Source organism: Mixophyes fleayi, chromosome 3 (genome assembly GCF_038048845.1).
Source record: "Mixophyes fleayi isolate aMixFle1 chromosome 3, aMixFle1.hap1, whole genome shotgun sequence".
Lineage (NCBI taxonomy): Eukaryota > Metazoa > Chordata > Amphibia > Anura > Limnodynastidae > Mixophyes > Mixophyes fleayi.
Window position 1 is genome coordinate 206,037,036 of NC_134404.1, and position 25,950 is coordinate 206,062,985.

General features: G+C 38.9%; 1 long non-coding RNA gene across 1 annotated transcript in view; it reads left to right on the plus strand.

Moving 5' to 3' along the window:
- The first annotated feature begins 19,019 nt into the window (after positions 1–19,019).
- LOC142142861 (uncharacterized) overlaps positions 19,020–25,950 on the plus strand; it is a 31,730-nt gene continuing 24,799 nt past the window's right edge. Inside the window, exon 1 of the long non-coding RNA XR_012689366.1 lies at positions 19,020–19,095. This is a non-coding gene — a long non-coding RNA (uncharacterized LOC142142861). The remainder of the gene's footprint in view (positions 19,096–25,950) is intronic.

Sequence of the window (25,950 nt, forward strand, 5' to 3'; positions counted from 1 at the left end):
AGACTCCCGCATTTTGGGAGACTCCCGGGAGAGTATGGAGAAGTGGGCAGAATTTGGTCCAAAATGCCGTGATTCTCCGCGAATCGCGGCATTTGGCCCTGACCCCGGTGTAACATGACACGCTTGCGTCATTACGTCACAGGGGGCGGGTCCAAAATGCCGCGATTTTGGCACCCCGCCCCTCCTCATGCCCACCCCCTCCTGCAGGCTCCCGGAAGACAACTCCATAAAGTTGATAAGTATGTTATAGACAGGTGTCTCTTCCTGTGATTAATTGTATTGTTTTCATTTATTACTGCAGTTAAGGGTATTGTGCGACCTTTAGAGGGGGCATCCATGTGGCCCTTGAAGTGTATCAGGTGGCCTATCACTGTTCTAGGGCAACAAGAAATTGTCAGATGCTGTGATGTTACAGGAATGCTCATACAGTGATAGTCTGCTAATTTTTCCGACCCTCAGTGCAATTTTTCTCCTTGGATATAGTTTTAATATTACTACAAGATGGTAAGTTCTCAGGAGCAGGGCCTTCTTTCATTCTGTTTTCTTCTCTGTTCCAATCTCATCAAAAAGTTTGAAATTGTATGTTCCATAATTAACTTTGTTTGTCCAGTAATTTTGATATTTAGTTAAGTATTTTGCTTGCTGTATAGCTACATTTTATTTAAAATACAGGATTCCAAATAAGAAACTGTGGAATATTGTAGCGTTCTATAAATAATCTAAATAATAATGTGCACGTGAGCCTACTTATCTGCCTGGCCCACTTCAGACTTTTTAAAATCACCCATAAAATCAACAGTGGCAACAGTAAAAATGTCACTTTATTACCATGCCCTTCATTAATTTAAAATATTTTGCAAATGTTCCGTTGAAATTTTATGTGTTTGAAATTTTTTATTACATTGATTGAATGTGTGCCTAGAATGCACTTTTCCGACAAAATGAAGGAAGCTGCAAAATGTGTCCATTAGAGACGTCAGCTGATCTCCAGCAACTCAGAGGTGCCAGAGAAGTTTGTGGAGAGAAAAGGTTATGCCTCCCAACACAATCCCCTGTAAATGCACCATCCCCACCTATCCTACAAAAGAAATTTCTTAATTTCAGTGAGCCTGCTCCATACATGGCAAGTAAATCATCCAATTGGCCCAATTCCTCCCATAGGCTAGTACAACCTTTGCAATGCTGTAGACAGCTATGTTGGCTTATGTGTTTTCCCCATTAAATCGAGTACATTGTGCACAACCCCACAACCGGTGGTAATCGTATTTACGATGATGAAATTTCCGACAGGCTTTAGTCCTACAACAAAAACCTGAAATGTGACAAAAACGAATACAATATAAAGAGACTTACCTGAACACCGAAGCTCCAGCTCTCCCATGGAAGCGGCATGCTGACAGTCTGTCATTCCGAACACACAGGACTCCGGCATTTCAGTTTGACGTCAGCGCGTCTTGCATCAATGGTATTTTAAAGCGGCAAGGTCCGGACCCCGCAGGTTAAGGGCTTAAACACTTAACCTGCGTACCCAACCTGTGCACAACCAGGTACATGACTTTGCAAATTTATACTTGTGCTGTTCTTAAGTGAGCTGTAATAACTATCCTTTTATAAGAAATTTTGCAATACAATAGCCACTTCTTGTTTTACTGTAGTGCAGTGAATAGTCTAAAAAAAAAATGTTTTTAAAGGGATAGTGCAGACTTTGTGTTCCAAGTGGTTCTAATCTGTTGCTCACTTCCTTGTTTAAAGTATTGCTAGGACAATGTCTGTAAATATAAAATCTTTAGATCATTTTGTATTGTGTTCATCAACTATTATCTTTTGAGCTTCAGTTCACTCTGTTAAACCTAAACAGTCGGCAGGAAAACTCACCATGAACCTGACACAATGTTTCTGTTGCTTCATAGAAATGACCTGCCAAAAATTCAGTTTGACATCCATGATCAAAGGTTCTTTTTGAAAGAAATAATGTCCTTATTTGACCAGTTGCAAACAAGCATTCTCTTGTTATGGCATACACATAGCTTTTCAGTGATCCAGCACATGAGCATTAATGCATAAGAAGTCCTTCGTTACAATGCATGATGTAATTTACAAACCAAATTCTAGTCAAATTGCAATTCTCAAGGTTAAAATAAGATCTTAATGCAATAACGTGTGAATATCATATAGCTAAAGCTACAGTGATAAGATAATCCACACTTAATTTGTGCTACATTACCTTAAACATTTTACTGCAAATTTATTGCAGAGATTTATTTCTGAATACACATCTTTAGTCATATCAATTTTATTTAATATTTCCTGAGAGAATGATTTGCATGTTATATACTCATGTCATGCAATATGATTCTTCCATGGCATACATCGTGGAGAGTATGAATAACCCAATAAAAAAAATAATGAAGGTGGCACATAGTAACCTGACAACTAATTGTGTAATTTGTCACAAAGTGTTTAGAGCTTATGCCCTTTGTCTGGGAAGAAAAGCTGAGGGCATAATATAAGATTGCACTGTGCTAACTGTCAACAACCTAACCATTAATGGAAGCAGGGGGCAACTCATAAGTTGGTTGTTATTAAACTGCAACCGAACCCTAAAATTGAATTGTTCAAACATCAACTTTGGAGGTAAAATACATTGTTCAGTGCAGTAACATGATATTCCCATATATTTCTGCTAAAAATGTTATTACCTTCCCACAGCATTGCTTCATCTGTGGGACTGTTGTAAAATGGGATCAAAAGGCTGAGACGGCAGTGACACCACTGGCTCTGTCCCTGTGTGTGAACCAACATATCCTTACATTAAATTTTTGGAAAGCAACTCTTCCAAGCTGTCACTCACATTGTGCCTGCTCAGTTGTTCTTTCAGAAGATGTACCACTTTCCTAACATGGCAACAAACGTGGTTAAAGAACATGGGGGGGGGGGTGTATTTGTAATGATATTTAAACAGTGCAGTTATTTATTGTATATTAATTAGCTCAATAATGAACAACCTTTGATATGTCAAATAGTGGCTTTTCTTGCTCTTAAGTACAACAAAGGCTGAACATGTAATACTGGTTATATCTTGCGGCATCAGCAATACTGTCAATTGATACTGTGGCTGGATCACTTATTGGCTGGATTACTTAATTTAAACATATTTATACAATATCAGCACAGTGCGCTAATTATATCATTGCAAATGTGCTGATTTTTGATACTCTGTATTAGAAATGTATTGATTTCTGATGCAATAGGCATTTGTTTGAGAGCATCTGTTGTGTAACTTCGAGAGGAAATTCTTATTTAAGTTAATTAGGCCTTTTCATGTGTGAATGTCCAACACATCTTTTTAGCAGGGGGCCGTTGCCTTTCTTTCCTGTGTGGCCTTTCGTCCTGTGTGTTAGAACCTGTCTGAACAATGTAAACAGCACGTGATGTGGAAAATCACAGATTAGTATAAATTGCATTTAAAATCCAAGTTTAAAGAACATCTCATCCTTATGTTAATCTTAGAATGAGATATTTCAGACTTTTTGGGGCCTTGTCAGAAAAGGGGGCTGGATTACATCCTGTCAGGCTGTGGCCAAAACTGTATAACAATGAGCACTGTTTGAACATGTATCATTATGCCATCTGTACATTTCTGGAGATCACTATTCCCGCAAACTAGTGTAACTGTCCTTTTTAGGACTTCCTGAGCTAATAAACATCACTGCTTAAGGAATCTGCTTTGATGCCTATTTACTTTCTGTAATTCCTGTGATCTACAGATTAGACCCAATCTAATCTATCTATCCGGCTGTTCTGAGGTTGGAACCCAGCCTAGTACCAACGCTCTGCCTGCTTCCCTAGAGCTCTGGCCAGTGTGATAGGCCAGGGGGAACCATACACAGCAATCCTGATCTGAAGGTAAGTGGTCAGGGGTACCAGCCCAGGTGTACCTGCAAGGGAGTACACTAGCAGCGACAGTGACCCAGAAGGTCGTGGTTCTAGGTGCCACTATGGAGCCTAGTTTTTGTAGCAGCGAAACATCTTTCTACTGCGGTTAGTGGGCACATTTGGGATAAAATAAAAAAAAGGGGACGTGGAAAAGCAACACAACAGACAGGTTCATCCTGTCACAGATATATAATGTGAAGTATCCTAATCCTGTAAAGGGAAATTCCTTTAAAAGATGGACATTTTAAGGTGATTATCAAACAAAATTTATAAGCAGAAGATTTACTTTCTTTTGGAAGATAGTTTAAAGTTATTTAATCTGCTTGGTCTTTCTCTCTCTATAACCGGTCAATCTCTCTCCAAGTCATTAGTGAGCATACACTTTACCGATGAGTTGCCATCTTTGTTGTGCAGGACAATTGGTTCCATGGTGACGGTGTATTATATATTACTGGTGTTTAAATGTTTATATTAGGAGAGTTAATAATGGGTCTTTGTATTCTTTTATGCTATACTTAATATGATACTCATTCCAGATTAATTCCTGTTGTTCAGTAGTTAACCACAGACATCACACTAAACCTCTTTATAAACATCGATAGTAAGATGCTATAAGACACAATGGTACTAAAAGACGAGATATGGCAAGCAAAAATAATATATATACAATGTTTTTTCCCATTGAAATCACTTGTAACATTTATTTTGAATTGTAAAATATATTTTACTAGTATATTTACATTACAACTCCCACATAAAATACACACAAAATACTGAAGAAGTTATTGCCTAACGGGAAAATTTGTTTCCATTTCTCGCTGATGTCTTCACTATATTACACTTCTTGAGGAATGTTTCTGAAGTTACGGTAAAATAACATTTTATTTAGCATGACAAATTTTGGTATACCGTAATTTTGTGTAGGCGTTTAATATTGTGCAGAAATCAGTGCTTTAAGTCATGCCCATGTTAATACAACCACTGAATCATTGCCTGGGATTTTGTGTAATAAAAAATAGAAAACAAATAATGTGGTTTCCTGGTAGGATGTGGATATGAATCAGTATGGACTTTGCTGCCAGACATGAAGATCACTTCTGTATGACATTTGACATGTGTGTGACACAGAAAAAGTCTCAGATTTTTGAGAATTCCCTGAAACATTTGTTTATATAGGTGTTGTTTAAACCTATGTACTCTGTTAAAGGGCTTTTGTTAGTTTGTTTTGATCAATCATTGCCAAATGGCACAAATATAGCTGCCAATTTGATATTTGTTTTCACTAATGCTCATTTGTGACCATGCATAAAGTTTGCACTTTAGTTGATTGACCACTGAAGTGGAAAAAAAAATTCCTCCTATAATGAACTATATTTGCCCCCTCAACTTCCCTGATGCTTTATATCAGGCGTCTTCTATACTTTTACGAATGACAAAAATGCCACCTGTAATAAACTGCTTCCAGTAGTTTTTAGGGGATTTAAGACCTAAATGAGACTAAACCAAGCACTACAGTCATGGCCAAAAGTTTTGAGAATGACACAAATATTATTTTTCTCAAAGTGCTGCCTCAGTTTTTAGGATGGCAATTTGCATTTACTCCAGAATGTCATAAAGAGTGATCAGATGAATTGCAATTAATTTCAAAGTCCCTCTTTGCCTTGACAATAAGCGTTATCCCAAAAACAACATTTCCACTGCATTTCAGCCTTGCCACAAAAGGACCTGACATCAGGTCAGTGATTCTCTCATTAACACAGGTGAGTATGAGGACAAGGCTGGAGATCACTCTGTCATGCTGTGTCTGTTAGAATAACAGACTGGAAGCTTTAAAAGGAGGGTGGTGCTTGAAATAATTGTTCTTCCTCTGTTAACCATGGTTACCTGCACGGAAACACGTGCAGTCATCATTGCTTTGCACAAAACGGTCTTAACGGGTATATTGCTGCTAGTAAGATTACACCTAAATCAACCATTTATCGGATCAGCAAGAACCTCAAGGTGAGAGGTTCAATAGTTGTGAAGAAGTCTTCAGGGCGCCCAAGAACGTCCAGCAAACACCAGGACCGTCTCCTAAAGTTGATTCAGCTGTGGGATCTAGCACCACCAGTTCAGAGCTTGCTCAGGAATAGCAGCAGGCAGATGACAGTGCATCTGCATGCACAGTGAGGCGAAGACTTTTGGAGGAAGGCCTGGTGTCAAGAAGGCAGTAAAGAAGCTACTTATCTCCAGGAAAAACATTAGGGACAGACTGATATTCTGTAAAAGGTACATGGATTGGACTGCTGAGAACTGGGGTAAAGTAATTTTTCACTTATGAATCCCCTTTGAGATTGTTTGGGGCATCCGAGAAAACACTTTTGCGGAGAAGGAAAGGTGAGCGCTACCATCAGTCCTGTATCATGCCAACAGTAAAGCATCCTGAGACCATTCATGTTTGGGGTTGCTTTTCAGCCAGTGGGCTCACTCACAATTTTGCCTAAAGACACAGCCATGAATAAAGAATGGTACCAAAACATCCTCCAAGAGCAACTTCTCTCAACCATTCAAGAGCCGTTTGGTGACTAACAATGCCTTTTCTAGCATGATGGAACATCTTGCCATAAAGCAAAAGTGATAACTAAGTGGCTCTGGGATGAAAACATCGAAATTTTTTGGTCCATGGCTAGGAAACTCCGCAGACCTTAATCCCATTGATAACTTGTGGTCAATCCTCAAGAGGCGGGTGGACAAACAAAAACCCACAAATTCTGACATTGATTAGGCAAGAATGGGCAGCCATCAGTCATTCTCAAAACTTTTGGCCATGACTGTATGTAAGGAGGAAAGTGTAAGTGTTAAAATTAATAAAGGGTAAGGTCCTAAAGCAGGAGTAGTTTGGACTTAATGACATTTATTGCTGCTTGTTTCATGAGCTTTATTTCGAGCATCTAAAATTCTCAAAACTAGGTGTAGATTGATTTTATATTTTTAAAAACCGTGAACAGTGCATGCACCCTAGATAGCGGGAGATGGTACAAGCGGAGTAAGGGGTATGCCAAAGGTCTTGGGGTCTGAAGCAGGAAACGTGGTCAGGTACAGGCAAATGATCAGGGCTGGCAGCAATCAATGGAGGTCTGGGTAACAAGGCAAAAGGTCAGGGCAATGAGCAAACAATCAAGGTCCAGGTTCCAGGCAAAAGGTCATACACTGTAATCAATTCAAAGGTTTCCCAAGCAATAGGAGCAGGCAAGCAGACAGGTAACTGAGCGCTCTAACTGGCACGGAGGCTAAGCCCTCCCTGCCTTAAATGCTGATAGTGGCCAGTCAGGAGCAAGCTCCATAAATAGCTAATAGGACCCAGCTGTCATACTAACATGCATGCGCCCGGGCAACAGCTTGCTGCTAATAGAATTAACTTTAACTCACGCGCCCGGCTGTGTTTGTCTGCCAGGACGCGTACAGAGGCTGGTGAAACGTCCTGACCTTTGCCTTGGCAACGGCTGGGTAGAGGCAGAAGTGATGTCCCAGTCATCATGACGATGGCCGGGACGAGGGACAGAGAATATAAGTGAGCCGTGGCAGCAGGTAGTTTACCAGCTCTCTGTTGCAAATCTCCATATGGGGGTCCAGAAGGCCTTAATCACGGGGCAGGAACATAAACAGTGGTATAGATCAGCTTGGGATTTCTCGCATTTAAGTCATCTAGAATTATCAGAGAGACCAATTGTGTTCCTGTTATATGGTGATCGTTATCCTCTATGCAATATATTTAGGAACATTTCAGTGTATGTGGAGTCCGGAAAAAGTTTAATGGAGAGAACTAATGCCTTTAAGAATAACTTCTCCGCCAATAGGGGAAAGTAGGTCATGCACCTACTCAAACCTGATTTGATTTTAGTATGGTCTAGGATAGTCCTTATGGAAGGTGTAATTAGAGGATATTGCTCCTCGTTTGGGGGGAGGGAGGGGGGTAGTAGCTAATAAGTGTGTCAAGAGGGTTGTCCCAGTCAACTGCGGTAAAGAGGGAGATTACTTCATGAGCGTAATGCTGGGCTTGAATAAAAGGCCACATGGGCCTAAAAAGGGGAATCTTTCCTGTGCTTTATTATAACAGTATGGTTTTTTGTTAGTCTTGTCTAGCAATTGGCCAACTGTCCGCAGTCCTTCCCTCCCCCATGTGGTGAAGGGGTGGGCCACCATGCCATTTTGTAATGCAGAGTTCTTAAGAAAAGGTAAGTGAATGGATTTATGGCCATTAAGGTACATTTATTTATTAGGCTATGCCAGATTTTCCTGACTGAGGTGACAAGGGGTTTTTCAAGGACATAGGAAGGTAATTCTTGATGGTGGAGGTGAAGAAAAGCCTCCGGGAGAAATTGTTTCTCTACCTCTAGATTGGTGTATGTACTCTGATCCATTAGCCAGTCTGTTAGGTAATGCAATTGTGCAGCATGGCTATAGTTTACTATATCAGGAAAATTTATACCTCCATTTGTTTTGGGCTGCTGGAGTTTAATTAAACTTATTCGGGTACACTTTTTCCATATAAATGATCGGAATAAGTAATTGATATGTTGAGCATCTTTCTTCATTAGCAAGATTTGCAATGTTTGCAGAGGGTACAACAGCCTAGAAAATATTATCATTTTCAAGAGGTTAGCCCTACCCAGATAAGAGAGGTTAAGTTGCTCCCATCCTGATATTTTCTTTTGCATGTCAGCTATGGTTTTACTAATATTCCGACTGTAAATAGTGGCCATGTTCTGCGGCTGCTGGACCCCCAGGTACAGTATTGAATTACTAGCCCATTGCAACAAAAAGGCTTGAGTCGACCTAGGTTTTACTGGACTCCGTCCCAGAAAAATAGCTGTTGATTTGTCAAGATTAATCTCAAAGCCTGACACTGAGCCAAATTTCTCAATTTTTTTTTATTAGGGGGCCTAGACACGCTTCTGGGTTCAAAATATGAAACAGAATATTGTCTGCAAATGCTGTGATTTTTGTGCATTTTATGCTAATATATATACCCTTCAGTTGAGGCCACTGTTGAATGACTTAGCATATGATCTAATGATAGGTTGAATAACAGGGGGGACATCGGACATCCCTGTCAAGTGCCCCTCGTCTTCACCAAAGCGTCTCCTATTAGTGTGTTAATTATTGAAGAGGTTGATGGAGGTGTCATAGGGAATTTGGAGCATACTTTATAGCACTGATCAATTATTTCTATCGTCCAGTACTGCTGACAAAAAGGACCAAGACACTGTATCAAATGCACTGTGGGCATCTAGACTAATAAGTACATTGTATGTGTTGGGGATATGGGAGGAAGCTATTATGGAGGCTATGGCGGTGTGGATGCCCCGTACCGAATGGGTGTCCATGAACAAAATCTAATTGGTGCGAAGTTAACGGAAGGCAGGATACTTTTAGTCATTTGGCTGACATGACCATGTTTAAAAAAAGAAAGCTGTGTTTTGTTATGATGTACAGTATAACAATTTTAGCTGTAGCCCACCAGTCGTTTGAGTGACTAATGTAGATTACATAATTGAACAGTTGGCACCGGAATGAATTGTGCATTGCAATATTAGATACTACTTTTGTTTTTAAATAGTAAAGATGTTATGGTAATTTCCTCTGGCTGTTAACCTTGTTTCAGTATTAGAAGAGATATGCCTTGTTCTGTTACTTGAAAAAGATTTTTTTTGTTGTCCTAGAACCTAAGTTTAGCACTGCCATTCAAGTGAACTACACTTGCATTTTAGCAGTGTGTTCAACATTCCCTAGTCTTCAGATATTTTCTCAGTGGTTTTCTGCTACCCATGTTCTAATCAAAATTTAAATATGAGAAAATGTTATTAGAATGTCATCTACATATAAAACCACGATTATCAAATGATATAAAGCTTTGGGGTGGTGGTGGTGGTGGTGGTGGTGGGAGGGATTAATATGAATCACATTATCCCTTGTTTTATTTTCCAGCCCCTGGTAGAGGAATTCCCTGGTGCATTAGGGAATATAACATTCTTATTGATTTTATCTCTTTCTTTTTAGAATCTGAAATCACATGTAATGATTCCAGGGCACTGCTAAAGAACCAGGGGCTTTCTGTGACATCCACTATGCAGCTTTATTTTAGTTGGGCTTGGCTATGACAACAAAATTGCTGTCTAAATATAAATTTATACAATGCACATATCGGCTTATCTGATTTTACAACCACGAGCAACGCAATAAACAAATCTGTCTGGACAATAGGATTCCCTGACAGTAGCTTTTAAATCATTTAGCACCAGTTGGAAGTTTAAATATTCGGTGGCCCACAGAGTTCATACCAGTTGCAATGTCTGATAGAGGAGGGCTTTAATCTTCACAACAGTTTCATCCACCACTGCTCCATGTCGGAAGGAATTCTGAGCAGAGCACTGTCTCATGGAGTGCGAGATTAAGTGAAAGTGGTGTTCGTCAAAATAATTCCAGATAAAAAGATGACAAAACACAATATATTTATCAATTGTAAATAAAAAATCTGCAGCAACTTGCATTAAGGTTTCAGGATTTCCATAAGCGTAGGCTGTGGAGATTGGGTGGTGGTGGAAGGAGGAGAGGAACTGGAAGTCCACTTGTCTGTACTTGCAATGTAGTCATGCTGCAAACTCCATAGTGCAGCTATAGATTGCTATGAAAGACTCTATATGGCAAAATGTTTCTGATGCATTTCATAAATACTTTGACTTCCTTAGGGGATTTACCTTGTGGTAACAGGAGGGAAGGCATATATAGATATACTATGGTACAGTTACTTAAATTAATCATTAAGGGTGAGATCAATATTTGGTCCGTATGAAAAGAGCAAAATCTGTTAACCTGGTGTTGGGTCTAGGTGAGGATGCATTGCAAGCATATTAGCCTAAATAGGCTAATATGCTTGTAATGCCCCCCTCACCTTTCATGCCAGGCTAATACACGGTAGGGCGAAAACAAACCCATCCTTAATGTAAACACCACTTGACTTTTTTAAAGGCTCCTGGAATTCTTTGTCACACATTTAATTTTCGGTATGATCACAACTATAGCAAAATGGAGGCATTAGTAAGCACTACTGAGGGTTCAAGATTAATAAATTTACAACATTTTTATTTTCATGTTTTCTTTTTAATTTGTAGTACCATTTTTCTCTAATATTTTAAAACGAATTTCAGTTTATACTTCTCCTGTCACGATTTTGCACCCCAAAAAATGTTGTGCTTTTCCTTAAGCCTAGCACCTTATTCAGCAACCTAGTCAGCCTTTTGGATAATCAGGCCCTACAACTAATTGATACTTAATTACAACCTCAAGACATGTGTTATCAAATTACACTATTCAATATTGAGTACACATGAATCATAATAAGGGATATGATGGACTATATGGTGAAATATACAAAGTTGTATAACAAGGAATAAATAAGTACGTACATCTTTGTTAATAGTATATACTGATTTAAAGTTGAATAGATAAGGATGTTTTTAGATAATAAATATTTAAACAAAGAAGGAGAACTGCAGATGGTGTTAAGGAGAGACAATAAATGGTCACTCTACAATCAGAACTGTATTTAGTAGAATTGTGTTAAATGATGAGGGTATAAGCAGCCAATGGTTGATCATGTGCATAATGCTAATGTTTTTAGTGTGTAACTACATTTGGACTCTATTTAAATAATGTTTTTAATGAATTGGATAGGATGAAAGTCTCTCCAGTTTCTCATGACTTCCTGAATACCTAAAAACTGTAAACCATAGGGATTGCAGTTCTGATGAATTTTGTAATGGAAAGTCTACAATGATCAGCCACAGCATTAAAACCACTGGCAAGTGAAGTGAATAACATTGATTATCTCAATACAATGGTAACTGTCAAAGGGTGGGATATATTAGGCAGCAAGTGATCAACCAGTTCTTGAAGTTGATTTGTTGAAAATGTAGGCAAGCATAAGAATGTGCGTGACTTTGACAAGGGCCAAATTGTGATGACTAGTGGACTGCGTCATAGCATCTTCAAAGCCTAAAAGGGCAGGTCTTGTGAGGTGTTCCCAGTATGCAGTGGTTAGTAATAACCGAAAGTGGTCCAAGGCTCATTAATTCATGTGGGAAGCAATGGTTAGACCGTCTCGGTCCAATCCCACAGAAGAGCTACTGTAGCACAAATTGCTGAAAAAGTTACTGCTGGCTATGATAGAAAGGTGTCAGAACACACAGTGCATTACAACTTGTTGTGTCAGTGCAGACCAGTCAGATTGCCCATGCGGACCCCTGTCCACTATAGAAAGTGCCTACAATGGGCATGTGACTTCCAGAACTGGATCATGAAGCAATGGAAGGAGGTGGCCTGGTCTGATAAATCACGGTTTTTTTTTTTTACATTATGTGGATGGCCGGGTGCATGTGCATTGTATACCTGGGGAAGAGATAGCACCACTATGTACTGTGGGAAGAAAGCAAGGTGGCGGAGGTAGTTCTGCTTGGAAACTTTGGGTCACATGGCAATTATGTGGATGTTACTTTGACACGCACCACCTACCTAAACATTGTTGAAGACCAAGTACACCCCTTCATGGCAACAGTATTCCATGATAGCAGTAGCCTCTTTCAGCAGGATAATGCACCCCAATACACTGCAAAAAAATTTCAGGAATGGTTTGATGTACATGACAGTTCAAGGTGTTGACTTGGCCTCCAAATTCCCCAGACCCCAATCCAATCTAGCATCTGTTGATGTGCTGGAAAAACATGTCTGAGACATGGAGCCCCCAGTCTTGGTGCCAGATATCACAGTTTACATTCAGAGCTCTTGTGGGGACTTATAGAATATTAGGCAGGGGGTTTTAATTTTGTGGCAGATCGATGTATGTGTTTATAATTTATAGTTTATTTAATTTTTTTTATATTTCTAGTGTGCTTTGGGAGATTTTTTTTTATGTAGGATTTTAGTTCATTGTGGAGAAACACACACACACACACACACACACACACACACACACACACACACACACACACTAAGGGCAATTTAATAGCAGCCAATTAACCTATCAGTATATATTTGGAGTGTGGATAGGAAACTGGAGCACCAGTAGGAAACCCACGCAAACACGGGGAGAATATACAAACTCCACACAGTTAAGGCCATGGTTGGGAATCAATCTCATGACCTCAGTGCAGTGCAGCAGAACTGATAACCACTAAGCCATCGTGCAGCCAACATGGTATAAAATTGATTGCTTGTGATGGTGTTTAATTGCTGTTTGTTTACTTGAGTTTCTCTGTTGATTGACATAGTTTTCGTGAATGACTCTTCTATCTTTTGATGTTTTGTATTTTTCTATTTGAATTTGTCTGTTTAAAACTCCTTGTTTATTGAAGATATCAAAGTTTGAGCAGTTTCTCCTCAATCTGGTGGACTGTTCCATTGTTATATTATTGAGACAGTTAGGGTGGTGGTTGCTGGTAGCTATTATGAAACTGTTATAATTTACAGGTTTGAAATGTTTTATTGGTAAATTTAGTTAGTGATTCCTGAGAGCCTTTACAGATTAAAATGATATTGTCTGGTGTGTTTCTCCCACCAAGGAGATGGGTGAAAATCAAGTTCACATAGTGGTGCTTTGTATCTCTAAGCAATAATTGACCTCAAAAGTATGTGTCAGTATGAATCCAGGGTGGATGACTGGAGTTCCTATGTATTGTAGGCAGGTAAGAGAAAACTATTGAATATGCAAAGTATACACATTTTAATGTTTAGAATTACCGTGCCACACAGACAGTTTGCTCCTTACATAATGACAACTATTTATCTCACCTAAAATGATCAATTAAAGTAACTTTACCATACTCCCTGTAAATATCCCCTCTCTCCTATCACCGCATAGTAAATCCCCTGCAGAAGTCAAAGTATTGCCGAAACGCTTAATGTTACACACTAACCACTCTCCGGTGTTTTTCTGCTGGAAACCTTTTGCCAATCACAGGCTCTGTACTGACCTGTGGCTGCACCACTGAGTTTACGATGGGACGGCATCACAAACACAGGGTTGCGGACTTCCTTTTCCTTTCCTTCCACCCCCACTCAATCGCCACCACCCGGGTGGCAGCACTGCTATTATACTTATGCAAATCCTGAATCCTTAGTGTAAGTTACTAGAGTTGTATTTACAATTCATATATAAATTTTCTTTTGACAAATATATTTATTTATTCTGACAAATACCACTCAACAAGCAGTAAGAATCAGTTTTTCGGTTAGGCTACTGGGACCAGTGATATACCACCAATACCATTGAAGTTTAGAAATACAGACTAAACATTTTAGTTCCCTGCATAGAATAGTCACCTTGGCACATCCGTTAATACCTATATCAAAGGAATCCTATATCTTTAATACATTATTATCATTATTATTTATATTGAATTTCTACATGTTTGCATTATTGTATTAACTCCTGCCTGCATGTTATGTTACTGTTATTTTCTTTCCATCTATTATACACTGGAACATCGTCACATAATCTCACACTTTTATCCATTAAAGTTTATAAGGACTTCTCCTTTTAGTTCACATTGAAAAACCACCTCATTTGAGAGTTAAACTAAACACACTTGCTGTAGTGCTACACATAGGATCAAGGCACTTAACTGCATTAGCCAGAGTGATCTTATTGCTATCTGTTGGAGATGCCTGTCGGCTGCTCAAGCGCAATACTTAATAGCTGAACTACGCTATATAGAGGATCAAGGTATTTAAGGAAGTGTGAATTAATTGAGGAGGATGTTAATGAGCCCTGTTAATTGGAGACTTTTCTTGTTCCTACAGGGTAAGCAAGACAAGAACTTAAGTTCCAAATTCAGGGCCTGATCAACCATTAGGGGGGGTTTAATGATTTGAGGAGGGGAGGGTTAATGAATTCACTGGGGGGGGGGTTATCAAATGAGTGGGTGGGTGATGAAATGGATGGTGGGGGTCATAAACCTTCTGGTGGGGATTGATGCAACTGGCTGGGGGGATGTAGTGGCTGGTGGGGGGAGCTGATGAAATAATAGCTTGTGGGGGGCATGATCTCTGTATTGTGTGGCGGTGTTAGTATATGATTGTAAATAATTTTCATATATTTTATTGTCTATATATGTACTAGGGGGTTGTTTTTATATGGTTATAATGGAATGATGAGTTTGAATCATTCAGGGTTTGTTAAAATGTTGCACTATAATACAATTTCTGCACATTTTAAACACAGGACTCCCAAGTTTCCAGAAGCCAGCCAACTGACAACACTCCAAGAACAAGCAAAAGAGAACATCAGGTAGTGACGTGCAGAATGAAGTGTTTTTTTTATGTATTAATATTTCACAATTTTGCGTGTGTGTGTGTATATGTGTATATGTATATATATATATATATATATATATATATATATATATATATATATATATATATATATATATATATATATAAAATTATTATTATTTTTTGTCATAGAACTCACCGGAACCTTTCTTCCACGGATTTTCCAAGTTTTAAAAGTAACTTTTGAAAATTTGATGTTTAGTACACATGGACTTGAATCGCCCTGTCGGTGGCAAAATCGTTAAAACGGTGCATGCGGGCTGCTTGTGTGTCAAGTCCGATGCATGCGTACTTCGTTCACGCTGGTTGTGATGGCACTGCTTGGCTTATGGCGCTGCTCAGCTTGTGATTGGTCATGTGGTTGTGTGCTGAGTGCTTACTGCGAGCAGAAACCGTTATGTTTCGTTACACAACTGACGGGTGTTGCTGTATGTACTGTGAGTGACTACGTGATGTGAGTTCCGGTACCTTTTTTCCTCCCAAAAAAAGCACTGTGTATGTATGTGTAAAAAATGTTATATATATATATATATATATATATATATATATATATATATATAGAAGAAAAATGGAGGAAGAGGCGCACAATAGTGTAGTATGTTGGTAAAATGTTGGGATCACACAGAAACCCACAATAGGACCGGGAACACCAGTGGAGAAGAAACCAGCAAATGAATGCTGTAATCAAACACCCAAAAGACTTTTTTTCTCCTGATGAAGTCTGTGGAGACAGACGAAACGCGTTGAGAAGCTGTTACTGCCATTACACTGCATTGGGAGTTGATCCCTGTGTTTGTTACTTGAATTGTAAGTTACTACATTTTTATTATTAAAGTGTACTATTTTGATATCACATCTATGGTCCCTTGTGTGCCCTATTTCTGAGGCTGACAGTTGTGTATCCAGTCATGTAACCTGTTTCTGATGAGCTGCAGGATATCTACATCAACAAGCTGTAAAGTTTCGCTATCTGGTACGCATATATCTACATAAATGTGTCCTGGGTGTTTTCACATATATTATATGGAAATACTGTGAATATAGCCACCTTTATTTGAGATTAAGTTGTAACTTGTATCTCTACATTGGGTGTTTGATTACAGCATTCATTTGCTGGTTTCTTCTCCACTGGTGTTCCTGGTCCTATTGTGGGTTTCTGTGTGATCCCAACATTTTACCAACATACTACACTATTGTGCGCCTCTTCCTCCATTTTTCTTCTATAGGTTGTTTCCATGCTACACCGCTTGGTTAAGGAAGATTGGCGGCCACCCGCACATGGGAAGTGTTTATTGAGAAGAACATAGACTTTTTGTTTGCTGGACTTTTGGTGATTTGTTACAAAGCGCCATTTGTTGTATCTTGTTTTTTTGCTATATATATATATATATATATATATATATATATATATATATAAACTATACACTGTGACCCTTAACCAGGCCCTCTCCATATTGGATTGCTGTTTCCCAAGGTAAGGTTATCATTGGCCTAGTCTAGGACTTTGTATTTGATATACTTCCAGATCTAACTTATATTTACTAATAAGCACTTACAAGCATTTTTAATATTCTGTACCCATGTATAGGATTTAATGGTGATTTCAAATATTGTCTGAATTTATTTAATATTTAGTTGTATTTGTGTTATTTGTTTAGCACTCTTTATTGTATTTATTAACCACACATTTATCCAAATTAATTGTGGACATAGAACTGAAACAAATAATTGCATTAGTATTTACCCTCTTGCTATATCCCTACTCAATTTCAACAGAAGTAACCAACTTTCTTCTAAAGTGATGGCATTATTGATTCTTTGGCAATCTATAGGCTTGTTACTTTAGTAAATTGTCTGGGATGAAAGTGCTATATTTTCTGCCGGCATAAAAAATTGGGATGTATTTTGTGTTTTGATTAAGTAATATGAACATTATTATGTCTGTGCTAATGTGTTATACAGTTCTAGTTACCAAAGGTGCTTTTGCTTAGTGAATATAAATTATCAAACAAGCGAGGAGAGGTTTTAGTTTAATAAAAGAGTTTTATAGCAGCTGGGGACTGTTAAATTGGACCGCCCACAGCCTGAGTGTTCTTTTTACAAGCAGGAACCACCTGGAAATCTGTGAAGCCAAGCCCAAAAAGAACTCATGTTTACAACATCGAACACCACTGATAAGTAGAACTGTTTTATAAACCTCTGGGGTCCGTCATCAGTGACTATTAAATTATTACTCTTCATCCATGACATAACTATACTGTTGAACTGACTTATAACTAGATTTGGTCTATTGACGTTTAAATATATGCTATACATGTACCTAAGCTTGCAAACTTTTTGACACCATTACACACTGTTGGACCATCATCACCTGCCGAGTGATTTGAATGGATATATAAATGTGTTTTATCAACAGTGTGAAGGTTGACTTACTATTTTATAGAATTGGGAATTACAATGTTTTCAAACAATATGTGAGTGCTTAAGCCTTTATTTTGCAGTTGGCTGAAGCATATGGAACAAATGGCTGAAACATATGGAAGTAAGGCTGGGTAAAGTCAGCATATGTTTGATAATGAACCACTGGGAGGACTATTGATATTTCCTTTGAGAGCAGACCTCAAAATATGCTCAGGACTTTTAATTTAGTAGATCATTATTTCTATTCCTGCTGGGCTGATAAATGTTGTGATGAATTATTCTATTTGAAGAGAGATATATTTGTCATTAAAGAAAACATTATGAATAGAGTTTATTTATGTTTCAACTTGCACTTGGGGGAATTTATATATTATGTGTTTTGTTTTTTATTTGGTGTTTTCCTACACCTTCTTGTTACAATTGCATGTAACAAGTGAACTGAATGCCTGTGGAGTCATCTAAGTTTTTCCTGGACTGATTCATTTTCTGTGATGCAGCATTTCCTTCTAAAATAAAAGGAATATATTGACTGTGCTTTATGGTGGAGTAATTTCTTGAACCCAAGTGCATGCTGTCCACTATATACTGAAGAATACAACACTGGTATTTTTGATGAACATCAAGTTTAATCTTCAGTGTTTTTGTTCCTAAAGGTAGATAGTATAAATGATTACCTGTTTTGAGTAGGACTGCAATTAAGCCCGCCTTTCACTGACATTCAGCTTAAAAGAGTTGTCCACTTTTGGACAACACCTTCGCAAAAAAGCATGTCACCACCTTACATCATGTGTTAGGGCCAGGGACAGCACAGGCTTCTGGGTGTTCTAAGCTGTTCACTCCCTCCTTTGGTGCCTTTCTCTACTGCTGCACTGAACACTCCTCCACACACACACACTTCTTATCTTATGTGGACAGAGGATCTTCTGCTCCACTCTGATTGGGAGTGTGACACTGTGCTTACAGAAAGCCCAGGACCACACTGTCAGCCCTTTATCAATATGGAGGAGTAGCAGCGGGCTGCTTCAGAGGTAAACATCTGCCAGCTACTGACTCTGTCAGTGGTTCGCAACCAGTATGTAGACACCATGGGGTAAGTAAGAACACTGAATAAGTGACATTATATAACTCAGTATATTAGTCACCCTTGAATTTGTGGCACCCTAGGCGACCATCTAGATCTTGACTAATAGTAATGCTGGCCTTGTCGAAGGCGACCACTCTACCAGACTTGTAATGTTGCTAATTTTTGTTGTAATGTCTGAGTGTATTACATGCTGTCCATAGCACTACAATAGTACGCTTTTATGAGCTATGGATGGACTTTGGCTGCCAGTGTGGAGAACCACAGTGTGAACTGGCTCTCGGCTTTAGGTAATGGGGTTTTTCATGGGGGTGAATCCCAATATTTGCTGTATTGATGTCTTTCTGAGAAGGTGTTACTTAAAAGAGGGAATCTCTTTATTGACAGGTAATAATTACGTGAAGGATAAAGCCCTTATTCCAGGCACATACATAAGGATGACCTTCTAGTTTGGGCCGTCCAATTAGAAACCATGTATTATTTTATCACAGTGCATCAGATCTTTACTCTGCTTTAGCACTGCAACAGCATTACACTGAGTAAACGAGTGCAGAGGATTGCTCCACCACACAAAAAGTAGCACTATATAGTAGTCTATGGTAATTTGCTGGCAGAGTTGTAGAAAATCAACAGCAACATTTATATAGCACCAGCAATTTCTGTAGCGCTTTGCAAGTGGGGAATTCTTTTGAGTTCTAACAATATTTAGCTTTCAGCAGAGCAAATCCTGTTTAGATCAAATAAAGCTTAAATTACTGAATTCATATTAAAAATGGACCAGACGTATTTGACATTGCTTTGATCGAACCCAAATAGCATTGTACCACCACACAGAATATCTGCTCTGACATAATGCTGGTCTATATGGTGTCTTTTTGCAGCAAAATAATGGTAATTTATTGCAAACCAATGTGCCTGGTGAAAAGGAAATATTTAAAATTGGAGGTGAATGTAAACTAAAAGTTGGTGAAATGCAAATGATGTGATAACTCATTCCATGAATCCATTCATGAGACCTTAAAGTATAATTCCACTTTCAATCTATTGGCTTCCATTAAATATACTTTGCCTACCATTGATATTTGCTTCTACAACATGGTCCCTGTGATCTTTAGAAGACCTCAGTGCTGTCTGGCATCAAGCCTTCTGTGTAGTTTGGTTGCTTTGAGTAACAAACAATGCTATGCAGCTTTGGGACACTCTGGCCTGCCCACTCCCATTCTGTACTTCATTTTATGTTATCTTCTTTTTAGGTGTTAGCTTTCAGTATAGACAAACTAGCTTATGCGAACACTGCAGGCAACTTGGTGATACTACTAATACTGGGGAGAGACAGATAGATAGAACCTGGTTTAGAGTAGCCCACAAATGCCGGCCTGGACATAGGCGCAAACCTATGGCCACAAAATTGTGATCTTATATGTGTATTTTGAGTCACACATATCTTAAAATATGTGCAACTCATAAATAGAGTATAAATATGCAGCTGCAACAACATGTGCTCTGAGCGTATCTTGATACGGCCAAAATAATGATACAGCAGTCATCATGTCGGATAACATCAACGTTCTCTGAAAACCTACCTCTTCAGACAAGCTTATAATATTCCTCAACCACCCACTTAACCTCACTACCTTACCCTATTACCACCCGTTACACAATTTCACACAAGACAACTACCCCCTGACCAATATTGTTGTGTAACAGGATCATTTAGCCTATGAGTCACTTTTACCTTTGCAGCCTGGCTGGGCCGAAATGCAAAATGTAGACTTAGCCTCATGCGTCAAACTTCCATTGTCCCATAGATTGTAAGCTTGCGAGCAGGGCCTTCTCACCTCTTTGTCTGTTTTACCCAGTTTGTTTATTAGTTTACTATGTTTGTCCCCAATTGTAAAGCGCTATGGAATACGTTGGCGCTATTTAAATAAATGATGATGATGATCATGCTATGTCAGGTTGTGCTGGTCACACTTTAACCAAAAGACCAGCAGCATGGGTGTTGAAGTCGTATAATTGGATGAACGAAAGTATATTGGTTTAATATTAGTTTGCCGTGCGTATTGCGAAGCGTACGCCACGTGTTACGTGACGTGGTGCGTTCGCACGGTAAAATACGCACGCACACACTCGCATTACAACAGTTAGTTATTTATATAATTTCATATTGGTTCTGTTACACTGTAATTCAGGAGCAGATAGTATTCGGTTTATTATTAGTCTATATATATATATATATATATATATATATATATATATATATATATATATATATATATATATATAGTGATTATATGTACATTGTAGTGTTATTAAAGGTTTAGGTAATAGGAAAGGTGTCATGCCTGATATCATATTGAAGCCCTAATCATCAGCAGCTGTCCGGTGCAGTCGGCGAAGAGATCGCACATTGCATACTTTAGTTATTGATATTAGAGAGTAAACCTTTGTATGATACTGGCTATGAAAAGGAGCAGACCCCCTGGGGAGAAGACCCCCACCTTTGGATTCCTTAGATTGAATCAACCTATTACCTGTCTGGCCTGGACCCACCCAACGTCTGGACCTATAGAAACAATCTACGTCATCTCTATTGTTCACAATGAAACACTGATTGTATATATATTAGCTGCATCTCACTGGGGCCTCAGTCAACTCTGACACAATATTCTATACAGAATATTGTCCATCGGGTCCGGTGGGTGCGCAGCGTGCGCAAGCGATTGCATTGGTATGTACTTATCTTTTGGTATTGGCTGTGCTGTACTGTACTTTATCATAATATAATAATGTATTGAATTGTTGACTATTTACATCTGCTAAAATAAATTACTTTGTGCTTTGGACACACATTCAATTGATTGGGCAATGATTATTTTAAAACGATAGAATTACTTTAATAATTTGGGGGCTCGTGAGTTAGGAATTACGTTACCGGCAGGTATGCAACGCTTACGATATTCGGTTCCTCAACAAAGGGTGGATGGACGGACGCGTCGCATAAAGCAGGAAAGAACGTAATGCGTCTAATACCTGTGGTTCACTGTGTGTTGCGAAACCGAATGTCCGTTGTTGCATAGACTGAAGGAACGCTAATTAGAATCTAGGGACAAGAAAGAAAAAATGTTTCTTTTTATTGTCGTTTTATGTTTTAAAGTGTATTGCATTGCTGTGCGTATGTGTAGTTCCTGCTGTGCGTAAGCGAACTTCCGGTAGATTTGCCACGTGGTTGAACAATAGTTTTGATAGTTGTTATATGCATACTGTAAGCACTTGGTAAAGTCTCTGAAAAGATAGTGCCATTGTTTGGGAAAGTTATTTTCTGTACAGAAAACAAAGGTTATGTATGTTATGTATGTGAATAAATACATAAAGGAAAAAGTATACTGGTAACTATAGGCAACTATAGGTTTTCGCACGTGCACCCAATACTAATCACGACATTCACTGATAAAGGGTATTGTTTGCTGGAAGGGACAGAGCATTGCGGTGTTATCTGTGGTCCGCATAATGAATCATTGAGCGGTGCAAATCGACCGCATGGCAAGGCCGTGATTGAGTATTGGGAGGGCAGTGTGGTACTATTTAAAAATTCATAGCGCTGTAGTTCAGGTGTGTCTGACGGGGCATGTTAAAAAAAAGGTGACCTGACAACAAAGGTTCTGTTCTAGGGCTGAGCAGGATATAAAGAAACCTTTGTGTGAGTGGTGTTCTGTTCTAATAAGAGCAGGTGATAAAGAGACACCACAGAGTATGCATGGCATACTCGAAGCGAAAATAACAGGTTTTCGCGGCATTCCCAAATATTAATCGCAAAGCTTACCGATAGTTAGTATCCGTAAGCCGTGCGTTCGGACTGCATGGTTGATTTAGTACAGCCGTGATTGCGATTTGGGAGATGTGGGAGGAAATACGCTGCAACCACTGATATTCTTGATTGATATCTGGTGCTGACAGTGGTAAAGTACTCAAACTAGGAAGGGCATTGATATCTTAAGGGGACGTGCCTGTTGAAAACGTCCATGAATAAAAAAAAAATCTCTAGTAAGTTCTGTTTCAAAGGAGAACAGGTAAAAGTCTTTTTGTGTAGCGTTGAGAAATAGGTTGTTTTCACAATGGATACGAAGCAAACGCTAGAGATAGTTCATGTTGTGCTACCTAATGAATGGCCGGTTGGTTCGGCAAAATATGTTATGTATAATAAATACGGTGCGTATGCTACGGCATACTGCGACAAATGGGTCAAGATGACCCGGGAGTGTGTGAAACCTTTCCCAAACATAGGTACTCTTGACTCAGAGGTGTTAAATAATGTTAGAGATAAAGTGCGGTTGATTAAATCAACAAAAACGAGAATTAAACATGATGGCTGTTTAAAATTGTGGCAAATGGAAGGTAACACGTGGCAGAGCAGCGAACGCACAGCGGAAGTGAGTGTAAGGAAAAACACGTGTTCAGCGGAAGTAAGCGTACCGGAAACAAGCATTCCGGAAGTGTGCGTTGCAAAGCGTGGCGAACTGAGCGCAAACACGCCCCCGATAAATTCGGTTGGGGCGGGAAGTACAGCCAATACCAAAAATGTAAAAATGGTAACTAGTAACTTGTATGGTGTTTTAAGTAATGTTAAAAGTAATGTTTCAGGACAAAGAAGAGGAACGGTCCCACCAGCAGGGGCAGCTGCTGAAAGTGGTGAGAATAATGAAAAGGTTAACACAGGGGGAGACATTCATTGTACTGCAACAGCAATTCCAGCAACTAGGTCAGAACAGAGTGATTTGGTAGGCTTATATCCCATCCGCAGAACAGCAGTTCCCAATGGGAAAGCGGACAGAGATGGTGTAGTTCCCATGAAACAGGTAGCAGTGTATTCTCCATGGACTAAGACGGAACTATTTACAATTATGTCTGATTTCCCTGATCCTAGAAAAGATTTGGCTAAGTGTCAGAAATTTATTAGACATTTAGGTAATGCACATGAACCTACTAATAAAGATTGGCGAGTGCCTTTTAGAGCTTGTCTTCCTCTTGATACTGATATACAGAAGTTCATTGAGGGTTGTAGCTTGCAGAAGGATAAACCCTTAACTGAGGATAACAATCAGCATAATATTAGACGTATAATCAAAGAGTTGGCCGTATATTTTCCAGTGACTGTGGAATGGGGCAAAATATGCAACATCAAACAAAAAGGTAATGAGAATACAACTGATTATTTTTCAAGGGCGCTAGCGGGCATTATTAAGTACACAGGAATATGGGATATAATGGTAAATCCACATTACAGGGAGGTAACTGTTGCAGTACTAATGGACGGCCTCCGGGAGGATCTAAGGACCTGGATACAAACCTCTTTTCCTAATTGGAGAGGTCTCACGGTAACTGATATTAGAGAGCATGCTATAGAACATGATAAAAATATATGTAAAAAGGAAAAAGCACAGAGTGATAGGTTAATGATGTTGAGTATCCAGGCATTAGAAAAACTACATCCACAACCTCAGAATTATAAAAACCACTATAAGGGACGAAAGAAACAGAAATCTTTGAAGTGTTTTAACTGTCTTAAAAAGGGACATTTGAGGAAAGATTGCAAAGAAAATATTAGAGCCAAGGCTAAGAAAATGGGACACGAAGCAAAGAGACTTGGCCCACCTAAGGGGGAATCACATAGACACCCACAGAGACGGCGCACACAAGTCTCGGAGACTTCTCAACAGTTTCCTGTGCACCTCATAGCAGCCAATGCCTTGGGGGAGAACCATAGTCAACCCTGGAGGTTAGGTCAGACCTGTAGTCCTACAAACAGGTGGGGTTTAAACTGTGGTAAGTAGTAGTGTACAAGAAACTGATTTCTAAAAGGTAACCTTTGTTGATTTTGTTTGTTCATTTATGTTGTGAAATGTTTGTTTTCCTAAATTGCTAGCCGACGGCAAAGAATAGAAATGTTTGTTGTGTTTGCTGTTTTAAGATAACTATCTTGTTTTTCTTTTCACAGATAGAGGGGACACAAAAGAAGTATAGACAAGTGTTTAAAAGGGGTGAGATAGAGAAATAGAAGAATTACTCTTGAAAGACTAATTAACAATAGACAATTGGAACACTCTTTTGTTTTAGGCTGCAGTGACTCATGATAATTTGTTTGGCTGAGAATCATTATCCAACAATGAAGTATGTACATACTTTGCTCCAAAATATCGTTTTATGTATTTCAGAGAAAATATGAGTCACTAAGAGTACATTTTTACATTTCTCTATTATAAGTTAGAAAAGTCCGTTGAAAAGGTATGTAGTCAATGAGATACCGAGTTCTTAATGAACAAATGACGGACGACACTGGATTGCACTGTTAAGAACCCCTAGTCAAGTATGGGGAGGGGTCATAGTTAGCAAATAGCTAAGGGAAACAGTGGAATGAATACAGCCATTTCCCCATAGAGTCAGAGTCCAATCCAGCTGTCATTTTGTTGTAAAAATCTCCCTTTCTACATGTATGTTTGTATTCAAACCTTTGTATTCCCATCATTCATTGCTTTCCTATTTCTCATTCTTTACACAAACGCTACTCTCTCTCTCTCTCTCTCTCTCTCTCTCTCTCTCTCTCCCTCCCTCTCTCTCTCTCTACTTCTCTCTCTCCCCCCCTCTCTCTCTCTACTTCTCTCTCTCTCCCGCTCCCTCTCTCACTCTCTCTTTCCCTCTCTCTCTCTCTGCTCTGGTAGAGATAAAATCAGACACAGTCTCAACAATGGGGCTAAAACATATTTTTATGATTTTACATAAGACAAATTCAGAGATACACACACTAGATTGACATAAGTTACAGAAACAGTCAGGGGTTTTGTTTTCATGTGTATAGAAACTGCTGATTTTTAAGCAGAAAGGTTCTGTTGTGGAAATACGATTCATTTTTTATAGATTGCATATCTGTTTTGTTTTTTTGTTTTTTTTGTTGTTTTGGTTCGTGCCTCCTGTACAAAAATGTGCCTTTTTATGGATGCACAAAGGGTGGAGACAGGAGATTGCTAGAGGATAGGCATACAGATATGCATCTCTGTGTAGAACATTGGAGTAGGATTTTTACCACAAGATACGACATAATGTGAAACCCTAGAAAATGTCGAATTTTCATGTTTTATAATTTTCACTGT